Below are 16,518 nucleotides of genomic sequence, written 5' to 3' on the forward strand. Positions count from 1 at the left end.
GTGGCCATATCGTCCGTCTGCCGTTATCTATTCAGCAGAAACCTACGAGCCTAGAAAAACATAAAGACGGGAGTATATGCAATAAGTGCCGAGTCATCAGGATCCAATCTATCACAGGCGATGTGTCAATTTAAAGTGTGAGAAAATTGCTGGAATTGATGAATGAGGATGACGCTACGGATCGCAAAGAAATAGTAATTAGTGCGACTCAATGGTGTGTGTACTCTTCAAATTTAGGCAAAAATTTAGTTACGTATTCCCCTATTTTCAGATGAAAAGATGATTTTCCCAAAATAAAACAGCACAAATATAAATTGTCGTTATTGTGATCGTGACTCGTTCACACTCTGCAATTAATCAATTTACTAAAATACAAAGTTTCATTGCTCGTGTGAAAACGGGCAAATTGCTCCACGTTTGTGGTAGTGAGCGCTAAATGCATATAAAATGTGTTTTTAATTGCGAATTGCCAAATGGCAACGAGCAGCCTCTACTTGTTGTTGATAATTGAGCGATTTTAGAATAGGCAGACTTGCAGATTACGTATACGTAGTATGCGCAATTAACTAAGCTCTCAATACAAATCAAATAGAATGCACTGCACTGGAATTGCTGAATTGTTGAATTGTTGGCCGTGGCATAGAAATTGAAATCAACACCCGTACAATGGATACTGAATCTGAAATGGCTCATAAATAAAACAATTGAGTTAAGCCATAAATCAAACACTTAATACAATAGTTTCCGCTTTTATTATTATGTGTTCGCTTTCAACTTCCCAACTACGCTGTGCACTCGCATAAAATAGCCATAAATTAAAATAACAGTAAAATAAACCACCGAGTCCGGAGTATTTGCTGGCAAAGGAGTGCTTTATAGCCACATACCCATATACCACTATACCCATATAGCCACTATGCATACAAGTATGCAGGGTGTGTATGTGTGGGCCATTGTGAAGCGGCGGCCTAAGCTCGCAAATTAGCATACAAACTGTCTGGCAGAAAATTCGCCATTGAAAGAGACCAGGTGAGTCGCACGATAATATTAATATGTACCTCACTTAATCATAAATGCCCGGCGACATGCGAGACCCCTTCCTCCTCCGCCCCGTCGCCACATGAAAAGCAATTGATGTATGGTAGTAGGTACACTCGCACTGCCAACTGCCAACTGGCATCTACCATCTAGCAACTGGCAACCAGTTGTTTGTTGTTTCAGTTGCGGGTTTTGTTATTTTCCCTGAAAGCTCAGCAGGCAGACATTTGTGAATTGGGCGGCTCGGCACCAACAAGTTGCATGTCGCTAACTAGTTAATAATAATGCTCTGCACAAAAAGTGGCAGCCTGTGTGACGTGACGCATTGCATGACATGCAAGTGGCCATTTGGGCGGTGTGAGCTGCCCTCTTGCCACCCAAACGCTACGATCCGATCCGATCCGATACAATACGTTACATTACGTTACGATACGATACGATACTTAGACCCAGTTCGAGACCGGGCCAAGCAAAGCCGCACCGAAACTAAGCCAAATTAGAAGCTTTTCATTTTCTGTCGGATAATTTATGACCGGCACTTTTCGAGTCAATTCAGCCAAGCGTTAATCGCCGTTTGACTCGTTTCCCCCGTAGGTCCCACAATGTGCATTATTCAGACTACACTGTGCTACAAGATAGCGATCTACCATTTTACAAGCTTCTTTTAAAGGTGCTCCTAAACGTATTACTTATGGAAAGTAGTAGTTCTTGTTCTGTAATAACTGACATTCAGATTTTCACAATATTCGAAAACATAACTTTGTATGTTGTTTTAAGTCATATTGATTGTGTTATTAAAGTAAAATTGTTGTTTTCCAGATGTGTTCTTTATTGATTGCTAGTAGGTATAAATGTAGCTAATAGATACCAGACTACTTCTTAAGAATCCCATCTTTTGCTGGGCAGTGAAAGAAGTAGACATCAGACCGGCTGCACGGAGTGGAACTGGGACGGAGAGTCGGCATTTTGTCGCATTGTCGTCCACATGGCCAGTGGACTGCCCTTCTTGGCCAAGTCGCCGGCTACCGTTCCACTGTTATTATTATTGTAATTTGCTGGCTCAGACCTCAGACCCCAGATCCCGGACCCCACGTTGACAGCGTGTCACTTCGAATCGTTTTGTTTAGTCATAGTCACAGTGGGTCCCCTTCCTTGCGACTGCCTGCGCTTTGTTTGCCGCTTCGGTTTACTGGTTCGACTGGGCTTTTTACACGAAAATTGTAATATGGCATATTTCATAATTAATTGTGAAATTATACAGAGATATGTATGCAAAAATGCTCGGCAAGTCGTAATTTTCACGTGACTTGGTTTTTTGCCCTGCCACACGAGTATACCCTTCAAACAAAGGGCATGGCGAATTGATTGTGACTGTGGTATCGCAGAGGTGATTTATAAATATGAGTTATGGTTTGAAAATCCCTATATTCATTTAATTCCTAAGAACTGCTACCTTTACGCCTACTTTCCTCTTTTCTGTGCCGACAATCGCCTTCAACGCGAACAACACGCAGCGGTGTAAGACCCAAGACTTGTTACATATCAAAGTCGGCTGTCCAAAGTTAAAACTCTTACAATTCATAGGAATTAATTGGTTTCCATGGAGGTGCCGGTGTCCGTGTTGCGGAAGGAACTACTTGCGGACAGGGAATGTTGATGCGATGACGCCAGCGACAACTACATAAAAGTTTCTGAAAGGTGAAATCATGACCGGGCGAGGCAATGCAAATCAGGAAGCCAGTTCAACACCTGCTCGAAAGGCAGAAGGACGAAACTTCCCTGAAGAAGGCGCAGTGGAAAAACCCAGGGGCTTTGAGCAACAACCCCTCACGGAAAACCAACTGTCATTGCCTCGTAATGGAGGTTGATTCCACGGGGGTGGAGGTGACGTGTCAACTGTCAATTTGTATTTGAAAAGCTGTCACTTGCGCTCCCTCCACCCAGATACTCGTACTGCCACACACAAATCACAACAAATAAACGCCAATTGACAGCGACAAGCCAGCGAAGAAGAAGTCGTCGTGATACAGTGGGCACTGGCAAAGAGGGATGGTGTCCGAAAATAAAATTAAAGACATTAAATTCCATAAAAAATGATACAATGGTAAAAATAACTAAAACAATAAAATAAAGTTGAACTAAAGAACATAAAATTAAAATAACTAACATTAGAGGTGATTATGTGTATGACTTTGTCCGTATGACTTTGTCCGTATGACTTTGTTCGTATGACTTTGGCCTATTCCTATAAATGAGCCTTACCTTTTCCCCAATCCAGACTCCTCCAGGCTCCTCCAGGGGTCACAGCCATCAATTGAACTTTGTCATGGAATACGCATTTCTCCGTTTGACTGCTAAATGCTCGTGTCTGGAGAGTTTATTTGTCTTACTTATTTATGTTTATGTGCGCTTCTTAAGCGTTGCTAAATTAGGCGCACGTCCGTTTCGGGATGGTGTGGCATTGGATTGGATTGGATTGGGGTGGCAAGTGGCAAGTGGTGTAGGCGATAGGGGACCTCCAACACCACCTCTGCCGAATAGCAGCTGTGCCTAATTTATTTCAGTGGACGTGCCCCCATTTCGCCTGTGGCTGCCGCCCATCGGCTCGAATCAAACCGAAACCGAAACCCAGAACGAATCCCACAGTTTGAAGATTTATTTCGTTCTGAAGAACATTAAAATTTTACAAATTGCTTTAATCAAATAAATTGCCGCGTTTATGGTGATAAATTGTGTTTGGGGCCAGCAAGTTTTGGCTTCAGGACGCGTGAACACAACTCGGGAATTAGAGTAAGTGAAAGGGAGTCAGTTAAATGCAGTGTGCAAAAAATAAAAGGGGGTTTGATATGTGATATTACCCCTGATTTTATTGATGTAACGTTGACAATATAAAAAGTTGAACAGAGACTGTCACTTAAGAGCTGAGCCTCGTCTCAACCCTTCGGCACGTCGGACTTATTAAATATAATTTATGGTTGCTCTCAATTTATTTTCAACGCCAGCCGAACTATTATGGTGTTTCCATCTTCACTTAAGTTCGCTTCCGATAACGATAACGATAAGTATCTTGCGTGTATATATAACGCTGTTCACCTAAGTGACTCTTTTGCATAATGAATGGACGGACGGACGGACGGACAAACGGACGGACAGACGAACGGACGGACGGACGAGTGAGTAAAAGAAGCCGGGCATGGAGAACAAGAAGAAACTTAATGACTTGACATCTGCAGACATGGCCACCATAATACTTTGTATGTAAATTTCGCCAATAAAGTAATTTCTTTTAATGAGCCGCGGGCTAGTCAGAAAGCGGCGAAAGAAATTGGGAATGGGAATGTGAATGAGAATGAGAATGGGTGAGCCATTAAGTATCGCATAAAGTAACAAAATGAATTAGGCCCCGACAAGATGATGATGATGGTGGTAGTGCAGCACTGATGGGCCCACGGCCCCTATCAACTCGGTAGTCCCGATGCGCGGAAGTAATTGAGTTAAATATGCACAAGATGACAGCATAAATTATGCGCCTCACAAAAAAGAGTTAAATGTGGTCTTGTGGCAAACAAAAGGGTGGAGGGGAGGGTCGGCTGGGGAAAGACAATGACAAGAGCCGCCAGTCGGCCAGCGCTGCGATGGCAAACAAAAGGCAACAAATGAGGGAAGCCTACTTATCAACGGCATGGGAACCGCACCGAAGTGTAGAGAGCCCGTAGCATAGAGCACTCAAGATTCGGTCCTTGAAAGGGGTTGCAATCTACCTTCTCGACTGCTGACACTTGAAAAAGTGTGCATAACAAATTCGATAATGAACTATGAAATTTTTGCCAGATTGTAACCCTTTTTGGCATTGTCGGAAGTCCCTGCCCCACCCCACCCCACATGTCGCAGTTGAGATTTATTTTGCTGTCATAAATTTTGAAATAACAATTATTGCCATTTATAGCTGGCAAAGGGAATCCTTGAAATGGGTTTCCATTTGCATAATAAACGCTTGTCCCGGAGGAAGACGTATTTCATCCTTGGCATTGTCATAATTTCTGGGAAGGACTTAGTTCGGGGGATGACGTCTGAAGGATTGGAGAAAAGTTAGTTTTGCGGTTGGGAAAACATGTCATCGTAATAATATTACTTTTATAAGTTCGTGCTTCAAGCTTCAAATTTGTTGTTCACCGAAATCAATATATATATTCCAGGTAACTACCATTATTTTGCATTTCTTTCCATTTTTATGAGATTTTTATTCAAAATTGGTCATACAATTCTCACTGAATTTCCTTTGTACATAATTTTAAAATCACCCAATTTTTAAGAATGTTTCGTTTCTCTGATATTTCTCTATATTTTTCAAACTATACGTATGTTCTTGGTGAAGCGTAGAAAGTAAATCAACTGTAAGTATAAATTTGTTCCACAATCTGCAGAAAAATATGTTGGAAATATGCAAATTTCCCCCGTTTTCCCTTTCGTAATTTTTATCCCAAAAATTGTACGGCTAGTGTGTGAGTGTGTGAGAAAAGTCTCGAGATGAGAAATCTGTGTTTAGGTACGCCACTACTCACTCGGCTTCCTCACCTCGGCCATTTTCCATTTAAATGTAAATTAATGGTCAGTTAAGCTGTCAGCCATGGAGTTTTGGGTCTCATTCAGTCTGTTCTGCGGCTCTAACGATTTGGGTGGTTGGTTGGTTGATGGGATGATGGGAATGGCCATCGCAGCACATCACAGATTTGTGGTGTTAATTTGCTGTGAAATGTTGACTGACCAGTGACCAGAGAACAGAGACCAGTGACCGGTGGCCGGTGGACCAGTTTACCAGTTGATGCCATTTGCCTGTAATTAATTGTCTGTGTTTAATGTGGGTTAATTTTATTTATGGCCAGCTCGTTATTTACATTTTCGCAGCGGATGGAGCCTGATCTTCACACGGCTGGCATTTACAGAACAATATTTCAGATTTCATTTCCACTTCTCTCTCAACTGCTTCTTTTCGTCCCAGAAGTCATCGCCGTTGTCAGGAATTGTTGTCTGCCCGAGACGTGGCAACACCGACAGGACTCTCCTGACAGCCCTGAGACAGCGGGGACTAAGCTTCTGCTAATGTCAACGGCAAACAGTTCAAATTGTGCAAAATATGGCGACGATGGAAGCGATGGGAGTGGGTATATCAGATGTTGTAGGAAGAAATAATAAGAAGAAATAATAAGAAATGCTGACAAATATGATGCATTATGGCACAAAATAGAAGTGTACAGTATTCTAACTCAGTTCTGATACCGAAATGAGCTCATAGACAAGCACTTATATTGTGAGCAAAATCGGTAAAAGAGTTCTGAAATAAATTGAATAAAATTGAAGAGTTTGAAAAATTAAAACGTCTGTCCTTGTCGATTTACAAACCTTATAAGGCTGCAGGACATCCAGCTACTGTAGGGCATTTGAAGATATAAAATTGCATTGCCAGTGAGCAAGGACGAGGGGACGAGGGGGATGCGAACAAAAGGGCTGGAAAACAAAAGCCAAACAATAAGCAACAGTGACAGTGGCAGTGGCACTGCCGTCTTCTGCTCCACGTTCCCTCTGAATCTGACAGTTGTCAACTGCTGTTGGCTGCCGCCTTTTTCGTTGCTCGCCTGTCATCCTCCGACCCTCTGCTTTTGGCTGGTTTTGAAATTTTTCTTATTGCTATCTTGTACTCTGGTACATATTTTTTCGGGACTGTGGTAATGGGTGTGCACCGCTCCAGTTATGACGTTCTTCATCAGCAGGGAGCTCAGCTCACCTACGTTGTGGAAGCGCCCGGTAAATCAAGTTCTAGTCCTCACTTACCTGGCATAAACTCGCAGCATTGTTGTCTTCGGCTGCGATCATAAATTTCCTTTTAACCAGTTTGGAAGTGGGGGAAAAATATCATAAAATACGAAATGAAGTACGCTCGACATGCCTCGGACGCTGTAGAATTTATGTGACAATTTTGTCCAGAATAAATGACTGCAGACTGGCCAGAGAAGGATGCCCCATATGTGTGCGAGTATGTGCGCATTCAGGTTTGCGACAGGGTATCACGCGGGTCTATTAATTAGTTGAGGAATCTAAAATCTAATAAATTAGACAAAAAGTGGTATGACTATCAGAGGAGCCACTTAAAGCGACGTGTTTTACAAGCAGTAAGTGTAGAATAAATCGCCACACTGAAAAGTTAATTATATTATATTACATTTCCCTTTTCAGGGTACCTCAAATTCCAATCCCATTTCTCGCAACTGCACTCTCCAACTTTCTCTGTGTCGTAGAAATTAGTTGGGCTAAAAGGCACGCACACCGAGGAGCAAACCAGCCGGAGGAAGGAAGAGGGATGCAAGTCCTGGCCAGCGTTTGGCTCCGGCGATTGCCATTCCACAGTGCCCACAAAATGGGTGCCCACTAAAAACTAAACCACTGGCCATCGGGCGGAAAAACTGGGTTGGTGTCCATTGGGGGATGTGGAGATTGCGGCTGAAGGATGCCGGGGATGCCGGGGATGGCGGGGAGGGTTCGCCACTTCAGCACTTGGTCTGGGCTCGCTTTTGTCTGTTGTCGGTCATGTTGCATAAATCTCATTTTGGGCTTTATTTACTCACAAAATGTTCACGTTTCGAGCTGGCCCGCCTCTCCACTTCCACTGCCACTTCCTGAGCAGCTCGTTCGCCCTCTCTGTCCAGCGAATAAATTCATTTAGTGGCATTTAGTGGCCCCTTTCACCTTATTGTCCGTGGGCCATGGCCATGCCACCTCACCCCCAGGAAAAACCAGGGTCCAGGGTCCAGGATATTGCCAGTGTCCCATGTGTATGTGCTATACTATGGGTACGTATGTGTGCATTTTATGGCAGTGCCTGCGTTTTTGCGGCCGAACATGAAGTGAAAATTATACACACACATATGGCAAATGTAGCGCAATTGTTTTGCCCATCCCGCCCCCTTTCACTCGACCCTTGTTGTGGCTGCTGGATTTGGCTTTAGTCGGCAGTTAATTTTCATATTTTCCAGCCGCACTCACATACCAGAACCCCGCCCACCCACTGCCGCCACTGTGCGGACATTTCGTCGTAAATAAATTTAACAATTTATTTAGATTGCAATGACAGGCGGATGCTATTAAAAGCGAAATTTATGAGGTCCTTTGGCGCTCTTCTGAGGGGAGGAAGATGGAAACGGAAGATGCACAAATGAACTTTATGGTATTGCAATTTGCAACAGAGCAGTCAGTCCTACGAAAACTTAGTGGAATGATTTAGGAAAACCAAACAAGCCGGATCAAGTTTACTTAAAAATATCAATTTAATTTCCATTTTTTAGACCCAACTTCAGTTTGAATGGAGCAGATACAGATACAGACATTGGCAGCCATTGTTAGAATGCCATACCGCTCTTTTCTGAGAACAGGAAATACATTTTCCATAAATCAAAAGTATGCTGACAGCTGGCGATTAAAAATCTTCAGTTGGGACAGTGAAAATCAAACCACTTGACCCAGCGATGTCATCAATTAGAAATTTGAACTCTCATCCTGACAGATTTCTTTTTAAGTATAGCACTTGACTATGCAAGGTCACCAAAATATACACACGAATTTGTTTTACTTTCCATTCCCAGCCACATGTTGGACTGAATAACTTGAAGTGCAGAAAGCAGAACCATTTTATGAATATATTCCGGCTTAAATAATTTATTGGCAGCGTTTAACTAACCGCAAAAGTGAAAACCAACTGAAGTTGGAAAAGGGTTAAACTATGCCCTGGCAAGTCCACTTTTGCCATCTTTGACAAGCTGGTGGAGGGCAACCGTGCGTTAAACAAACTTCCTGCATAATCCCAAACCCATGAATCTTGTCAACCACCACCCCCTTTTCATTTGCAGTCGAATAGAGAAGGTTAACCCCCGTTCGGTGTTCGGTTTTGGATATGCTTTTGTTTGCCTGAAATTGACTGATTACCCACAAAATTACCAACATTTATTTGTCCGTAATTTGAGACATTAATAAAAGTTCTGCTCCTTTTCTGTTTGTTCTCGCCTTGGGTTCTTTGCTGCTGTTGGTTGTTGTGTTAGTTTGCCGGATGTTACCCCTTTTCATACCGGCATCTGACAGTTGGCTTCTAATATTTCAAAATTTGTAACATTTGTTACACTCAAATGACATCAGCTAATTAGCCCGAGACAGCAACGCATTTGTTGATGTTAATTTGGTTTTATGGCCTCCATGGGAGATCGGGTTCAGGTTCTGTGGGAATCGCGGCACAAAAAAGGTAGAATGGTATACAGTATTCAAATGTTTTGTTGGGAAAATAAAAGTTTTTGCCAGCTTTGTAGAATTAGAATGAAATTTTAACTACAAATGCAAAATGGAGTATTTAAGAATAGCACCATAAAGTATTTAAATTTTCCACTTCCCCTTAGAATATCATAAATGGCACTTGATGGCATCACATAACTTTCTTCGGGCTTCCAGGCAATTGGCTGCAGTGCGTTGTTTATGACCCCTGCGAGCCCAAGTGTTGACGGAAGTTGTGAGAACCATTCAATTTTCTTGGGGTCCTCATTGTTAGAAATTCGGGGAACTAATTGAGCGTGTCTCATGAGGTCTCGGCACTTGAAACAAACGCAGACGAGCGACCGGCATCACTGCCAACAGCCAACAGCCAACAGACTACGGACTACAACTACCGAGAACTCAATTTACTTTTTCATTAGGGCGGCGAGGATGGCTGCCGCTGCCAAGGATTGAGGAGCCCGAGGTGGAGGGCACTTGAGTGCAGCTCCAATTATGGGGCGAAGCTGACGTCAGCCCGCGGCTCGACTCGACTCATCTCGACTCAACTGAACTCAACTCATAATGAAAACATTTAACCTGTCGTCGTCAGTGATTCAACATGAAAATCATTCCGCATCCAGGCCCGGGGATTTGGTTTTCCGCTGTCTATCCACTTTTTCAATTATTCGAGAGCGATGCGATGAGATGCTGCGGATCCTTTCGAGGAATCGGAGGCAAGCTGGAAAAAGCGAAGGAGAAAAAAGCGAAGCACTTGAGTGGGAATTGACAGAGAGGCAGGTTTCAAGTTGAGTGCATAATACACCTTTTTCTTCTGCACGGGCTCCTTGTTGTCATTAATGAGACGTCTTCTTCAGGCCCAGCGCCGATTCTGGTCCGATTCTGGTACGATTCTGGCCCGGATCGGGGTTCCTTTGGTCCGGGTGCGCAGTCATTTCCACTCCAGGTTGTCAAAGACTATGGACAAGACCCCTCGTCATCTTTTGTGGCAGGCCAGCCGCGTCGCGGTACCTGGTCCTCTCCCCTCTCGCCGCACCCTCCGAAAACCCCACACCCTTTTCTCGCAGTGTGCATGTGTGTTTTGGACATTTCGGGCATTATGTCGCGCCTACTTTTTCCGCCTTGCGCCCTCGGTTAAATGAGCGTCGTCCGCGTCTAGCCTTTGATCTTACGCTTCGCTTCTAATTTGATTATGAACGCACTCTATCGCACGAGGAAGTAGTCCGGCCTGTTCTCGGGCTCACAGTCGAGCACTACTCCGGGTCCTTTGATACCCTCTACGGGGGGTAGCTTTGTGAACTAACATATTAGGTAAAAAACTAAGGAGTGGAGACAAAATAAATACATTTTAGGAAATACATTGAGGCTTTGATTTGTAATGTCATATTGATATTGATATATCTGCATTTATAGCTTCAGCTTAAATAAACAACTTTATTTGAAAACAGTAGAAATTGGGAAATATACCCTTTAAATGCAAATATGTCATGTCCTATATGGCTGTCCATTATCATTAGAAATTAAAAGGTGCACTGCTGATGGGTATCTAAGAGTGCCGATGGCTATCTGCGGATTCCACCTTGCCGCCATTCCAAACGTCTTCATTTTCAGCTCGAATGCTCTGCGGATGGGGCAGGGGCTGGGGCAGCACTTTCATTCCACTCACCCACTTGCGAACACACTCCAAGTCCATTCCGCTTCCACTGATGTTGATGCTGATGCTGATGCTGATGCTGATGAGTGCGCGCCGCGGCTTACTCAATGACGCGTTGAAAGTGCCATAAAAAAGGACATGAAGACGTCGCCGGGTCTCGGAGGCAGATGGAGAAGTCGGGTCTGGGGTCTGGGGTTAGGTGCTGACAGCATTTTAAATGAAATGAAAACGAGATGCTTTCACTTTGGCCCACAAGCGAATGTCTCACTTGGGTAGCTTCCCCCGCTGCTGGTCGCTTCTGTTCGCATAGATTGCCAAAGTAAGCAGAAGTAATGCCGGCAGCCGAGAATGAGTATCTGTATTCGGGGCGGGGTGGAAATCCTTTCGATACAAAAAAGGGTTTTGTGTGATAGCCTGCTCAGAAGACGATTACATTCAAATCAATGGGCACAGTAAATATATTTTGAGTGTGGGGCGCCAATTACAAATAAGTTGTAAGTTTACTTTAGGCGGGTAAGCTTAGGTAAGAGGGTATATTTGAAAAATCCATAATCTAGCAGTTTATAAAATCAATTCTATTGACCTATCCACCCATTTAACTTCATTTTTAAAGACAGATTTAATATCGATTCCTCAAAAGAACCGCCAGAGTCTAAAGGCGATAAAGAGTGCTACTTTCGAGTTTATGCAGCCACGTGACGATACGCAGGTCCATCAATAAAGTAGCACTGAAATCGGAGAGATGCGAGCGAAATGCGAATGAGTAGTCGCCTCAAAGGAAGCGCCTGAGCAATAACACATAACAGGTCCAACAAAATGCCCGACAGTCGTAAAGGACCCTTGTACGAGTCAGAACAAACACGCCATGCATAGCTGATGAATCCTCCGAACGTGAAGAGTTATGCGGGAAAAGTGAGGCAAAACCCTTGCGCAATAAAAACTAAATTATATCCTTTTGAGGCTCAAGTGGCGGCGGAAAAAGAACAAAACGCCGCACCAGCAACATGTTGGCCAGACGTGAAGTCACAGCCCGACCAGAAAGATCCATCCGAACAACATGAGATATATATGTATATGCATGTAGAAATGTATAGATGTAAAAACCACCGACAGACGTCGCCGACCCACACACTATTTAATTTAGTACAAAATTATTATGCGCAACATTAGCACTCGTCTCGGCTTGCCTGGGTTTCCCTCCGGGCTTGGGTTTTTATCGGCTCTGGGCTCTGGGCTTTGGGCATGGGTCTCTTCTCGAGTTTGGAGCGTGAGGTGCCTCAAATGAGGTGTGAATTTCGCTGTCAGCCCGTCATTCTCAGCGGAGCGAACAGAACACACAAAAGTGCCGCCTTTGGTGGTTCTTCTGCGTCGATTCTGAATTTATGTAAATACAGTCGCTTTTCGAATAGAGCGTAACGTTGAGCATCGCAATTATTTCGATACCCTCAGCATTCAAACAAGTCGCCATAGTCTGTGCATAATAGCTTCCAATAGTATTTCAATAAAAATCATATGAGCAAGTCTCACAACTGGTTAAACACTCAAAACCTTATTCATATTAATCATAATGTTCCCCTTTTTCTGTACCTTGGCTCACACAGATCTATTATAAATCAATGCATCATAAGCCATGCTCTTTGTGATACTTACAGGTTCTCTAAAAATATTCACAACGCTTGCCATACCATTCCATATATCATAATCGAACAGAACGAGCGGAGGAAAACATTTGCACAGGCAACCGGCAGCCAGCAGCCAGCACCCAGCGAGCATCAGCAGAACAACAAACAAAATATTTATGGCCAAACATAAAAATCTTTATGACCTTCCCGATTCAATCAGAGCAGAGCTGGAGCACAACAACTGAGCCAGGTCCCAGTGCGACTACAGCTACAACGACTGGCGCTTCCTGGCGAGCACAGGATATAGCCATCCATAAGGTGTTTCCCCTGGCCAACTCGTCCTGCCGCCCCGCCGCCTGCCGCCTTCCCGCCCATGTGTGCTCGCCTTGATAAAGAGAACGTGAATTATGGCCCTATATATCATGGGAAATCTATCGACAACGCTGAATTTTTATGGTCTCCGAAGGAACGGCGCAGTTTAACGAGCCGGCGAGAGTCTGGCCATGTTTATTGATTTACTCGCTAATTTTTCAGCTCCGGCAAGACGGCCGAGGAGTGCGGTCAATCAAGGACATCCGAGGACTTGCCTGGGCTGAGCTGAGCTGAGGACGATCGCGGCAGGCAGGCCATTGTCCTTGATTTATGGTTCGTCATTCATTGCCAGCCACCAAAGTTGACACTTCTGCGTATATCCCGGAGAGCCTGTCCTGCCATTGTCATCCAGTCACTCCCCTCGATGTCGTCGTCCTTCGACGTCCCCTCCCGTTGCGTGCATCCTGACATTTTGACAAATAATTTTATTGAGGCTCTGTTCCTCGCCGTCTGTGTTTGGTTTTTAATTGTCGCTCAGCTGCGCTGGACGCACGTGATAATTGCTCATTTTATGACGCATTTATCAAAGTGCGTTCCGAGCTCGGCCTTCGTCTCGTCCTTGGCATTGGAATTGGAATTGGCATTGGCATTGGCATTCGGAGTGTCCTTTGTTCGTGGTGATTTTCTGCATCGTGCTGCGTCTGACAGTTGGACCAGCGTACTCCTCCTGTTCTTCCACCTTCTTCCCCTCGAATCCTCCGCAGATGCGACAGTCACGCGTCATTTATTTGGCCGTGACATTTCCACTCCGGAATGCCATTTTCCTTTGCGGGAATTAGAGACCTGCCTGCAGTTTGATTTGGAAATACTGTCCGAACTCTGCGATTCAAGCCAAGTACATTCAATTCCGTACCCAGCAGATGGTGCTACGAGCAAAAAACTTAGAACTACTAAAATACTATTGTATAAGTTCTTAAAGTAAAGACTATTTGCGTATACCCCTTGAAATCTGTATTCCCTGCGATTCAGTACAGCTCATTATTTCTTTCTCATAAATGAAAAGTTCGTGATTTATGTCCTAGCTTAAACCTTTATCAATAACCGCCGTACATCAACAGGAATCTCCGCCCCTGGACCCACATCCGTCGGATCGGATGTTGTAGGCAATTAATAGTTAATACCCGAAATGGCAATAAAAATCGATGCCATCAATTTATCATTTTAGAATCCTGCACGTGTCAACTCGTAGGTATTCCACTTTTTTCGTGTGTGTGTGTCCATTGTTCCAATCTTTTTAGAGGGGAGTATTGGCAACGATTAATTTGCAGTATTAATCCAGCAAGCGATGCCGCACAGGGGGTGTTGCAAACACAGCCCGCAGTTGGCAAAAAGAATCCCCTTTTTTGGTGCATTACCGTAAAATTTCAATGTCACCATTATTCTTGTTCCTTTTGGGCAACTATTACGAGATAAATCGCCGTCGATAAATTATCGACAGGCAGCAGGCGGAGCTCGGACTCGACATTCAGCTGGGTTTCAACTCGGTTCGATTCGCAGCGGGACACGCTCTGCATCCGCTTCCCCTTCATAGAGAGTATCCGGGATACATTTTTTACGGGTCCGTCGCCCTGTGTGCCTGCTTAGTTCGCTTTCATACGGTTCTATTGAATTTATTGCAGTTTGTTTTTCAATTTTTTAAATGGCATTCTCGCCCCTCCGCGTTGCGAAGTGAGTTATTGTCTAGCTGCACGGCACGTAGACGCATTCAAATCGGAAGTAATTATGGCGAAACATAAGCCATATGAGGGAAAATAGCTGACTGGCTAATCGAGCGTACAAAATTTGGAAATCACTTATGAACGAGCCTGATATATGTATTCAGTAAACTAAAAAGCAAATAGTATAAGAGCAAAGTCAAAGACCTTTGAACTGCCGATTTAGATAAATAGCGCCAAGATGAAGCAGAAATCTTCAGAGTAATTAACTTTGTGGCATTACATTTCATATATTCCCATCCCAATCAGCGAAAAATATGTCTTCCAAGATAGCTTTTTTAAGACAGGGCGAATGGATCTGCGGCAGGCAAAATAAAGCAATTATCGTGGGTCGGCTTGGGGTTCTTCTTTGTGCGTAAGTCAACTGAAAATCCGCAGACAGTTAAACGACTTTCCCTCACCAGTGGGGCACCACTTCACGGATATATATACCTTCATATTGCCGGAGATAATGTCAAATTTATTGCATTATTTTTCGCTCCTTTTGCCCGCCAGTCGCTCTGCATGCGTGCCACCCACTCTGGCCGCAGGCAAACCACCCACCCAGCACACACCACCCAACACCACCCACCACCCACTGGTGTGCATAAATCAAAAGGTAAATGGCTGCATTTTTATGACTGCGCCGCCATCGTCGTCGTTCATCGTCGTTCGCCTTTTGCGCTGCTTCGCTTTTATCACACAAACATTTCTGTGATAATAAATGCCATAAAAATGAAGAAATATGTGGTTAATTTTATGTGCTGCCTCTGCCGTTCCGCCGTTTGTTGTTTTTGTTCTTGTTCTCGTTGCTGTTCTTGTTGTTGTGGCATCCAGTATACTTCCTTTTTATTTTCCTCATATAAATGTTTTCGCGGCTACAAATTCTCCCACTACATTTGGATATCTCTCGGCGCTTTCCTTTACGACTTCTGCGAAGATATAGAGAGTATTCGAATTCGGGACTCCTCATTATAGACATATGCAAGTCATAAAAACTTGGCATTCTGAGTTTCAAAGGGCTCTGTTGCTAGTTTACTAACTACTTCATTTATTTTTTAATTTGATATCTTCAGTCCATCGTTAAGCTGATAAATTAACTTAATATATGTAACCTAATATAATTTAAAGAAAGGTTTTTATATTCGTAATCATAGCGTCAAGACCTCCGTAGCATAAAATAAAGTTATCAACGCTGAAATGCTGCAGGGTGAGCATTGCTCTGAAAGCAAATCGCTTTAGTCACGGTATCAAGGTGTTCCGCACTTCCGCTTGGCAATTTCTTCGGCTTCGTGTAATTTATAATATTTTTGTATTATTTATATGACACCCCCGACCACCGGCGTGCACTTACCTTCCGCCCGCTCCCGCAATTTGCTAGTAAATAATTCACATACAGGAGCAGCGAATTTATGACGCTGACAAAGTGGCCATAAAAAATAACAAATAATAAGGGAAAATGCTGTGGAACGTGTGCGTAAACTCTCCAACTCTCTACCAGTATATATACCTATGCATATATATACATATGTATATTCATATATATACATTATTTTGGCAACACTTTTTTCGCTTTGTTGCACGCAAAACCGCAAATTATGTCTAAGCCGTATCGTAAAGTATCGCAGCACGCTCTTAACTAATAAATCCATCATTTCGCCGAAGGCCGAGAGTTTTTCCTCTACCTGTTTTACCCTCGAAGGTATTTTGCTGCCGGGTTTCGGCTTAGGAATTCCCGACGAAAAACATTTAAACACTCTAAATCGGGATTAAAAGTGTCGCTTCTGGGTTTTCGGCTTATAGCCCATATTTACACAGATTTTAATTTACT

This window comes from Drosophila teissieri, chromosome 2L, assembly GCF_016746235.2.
Source record: "Drosophila teissieri strain GT53w chromosome 2L, Prin_Dtei_1.1, whole genome shotgun sequence".
Lineage (NCBI taxonomy): Eukaryota > Metazoa > Arthropoda > Insecta > Diptera > Drosophilidae > Drosophila > Drosophila teissieri.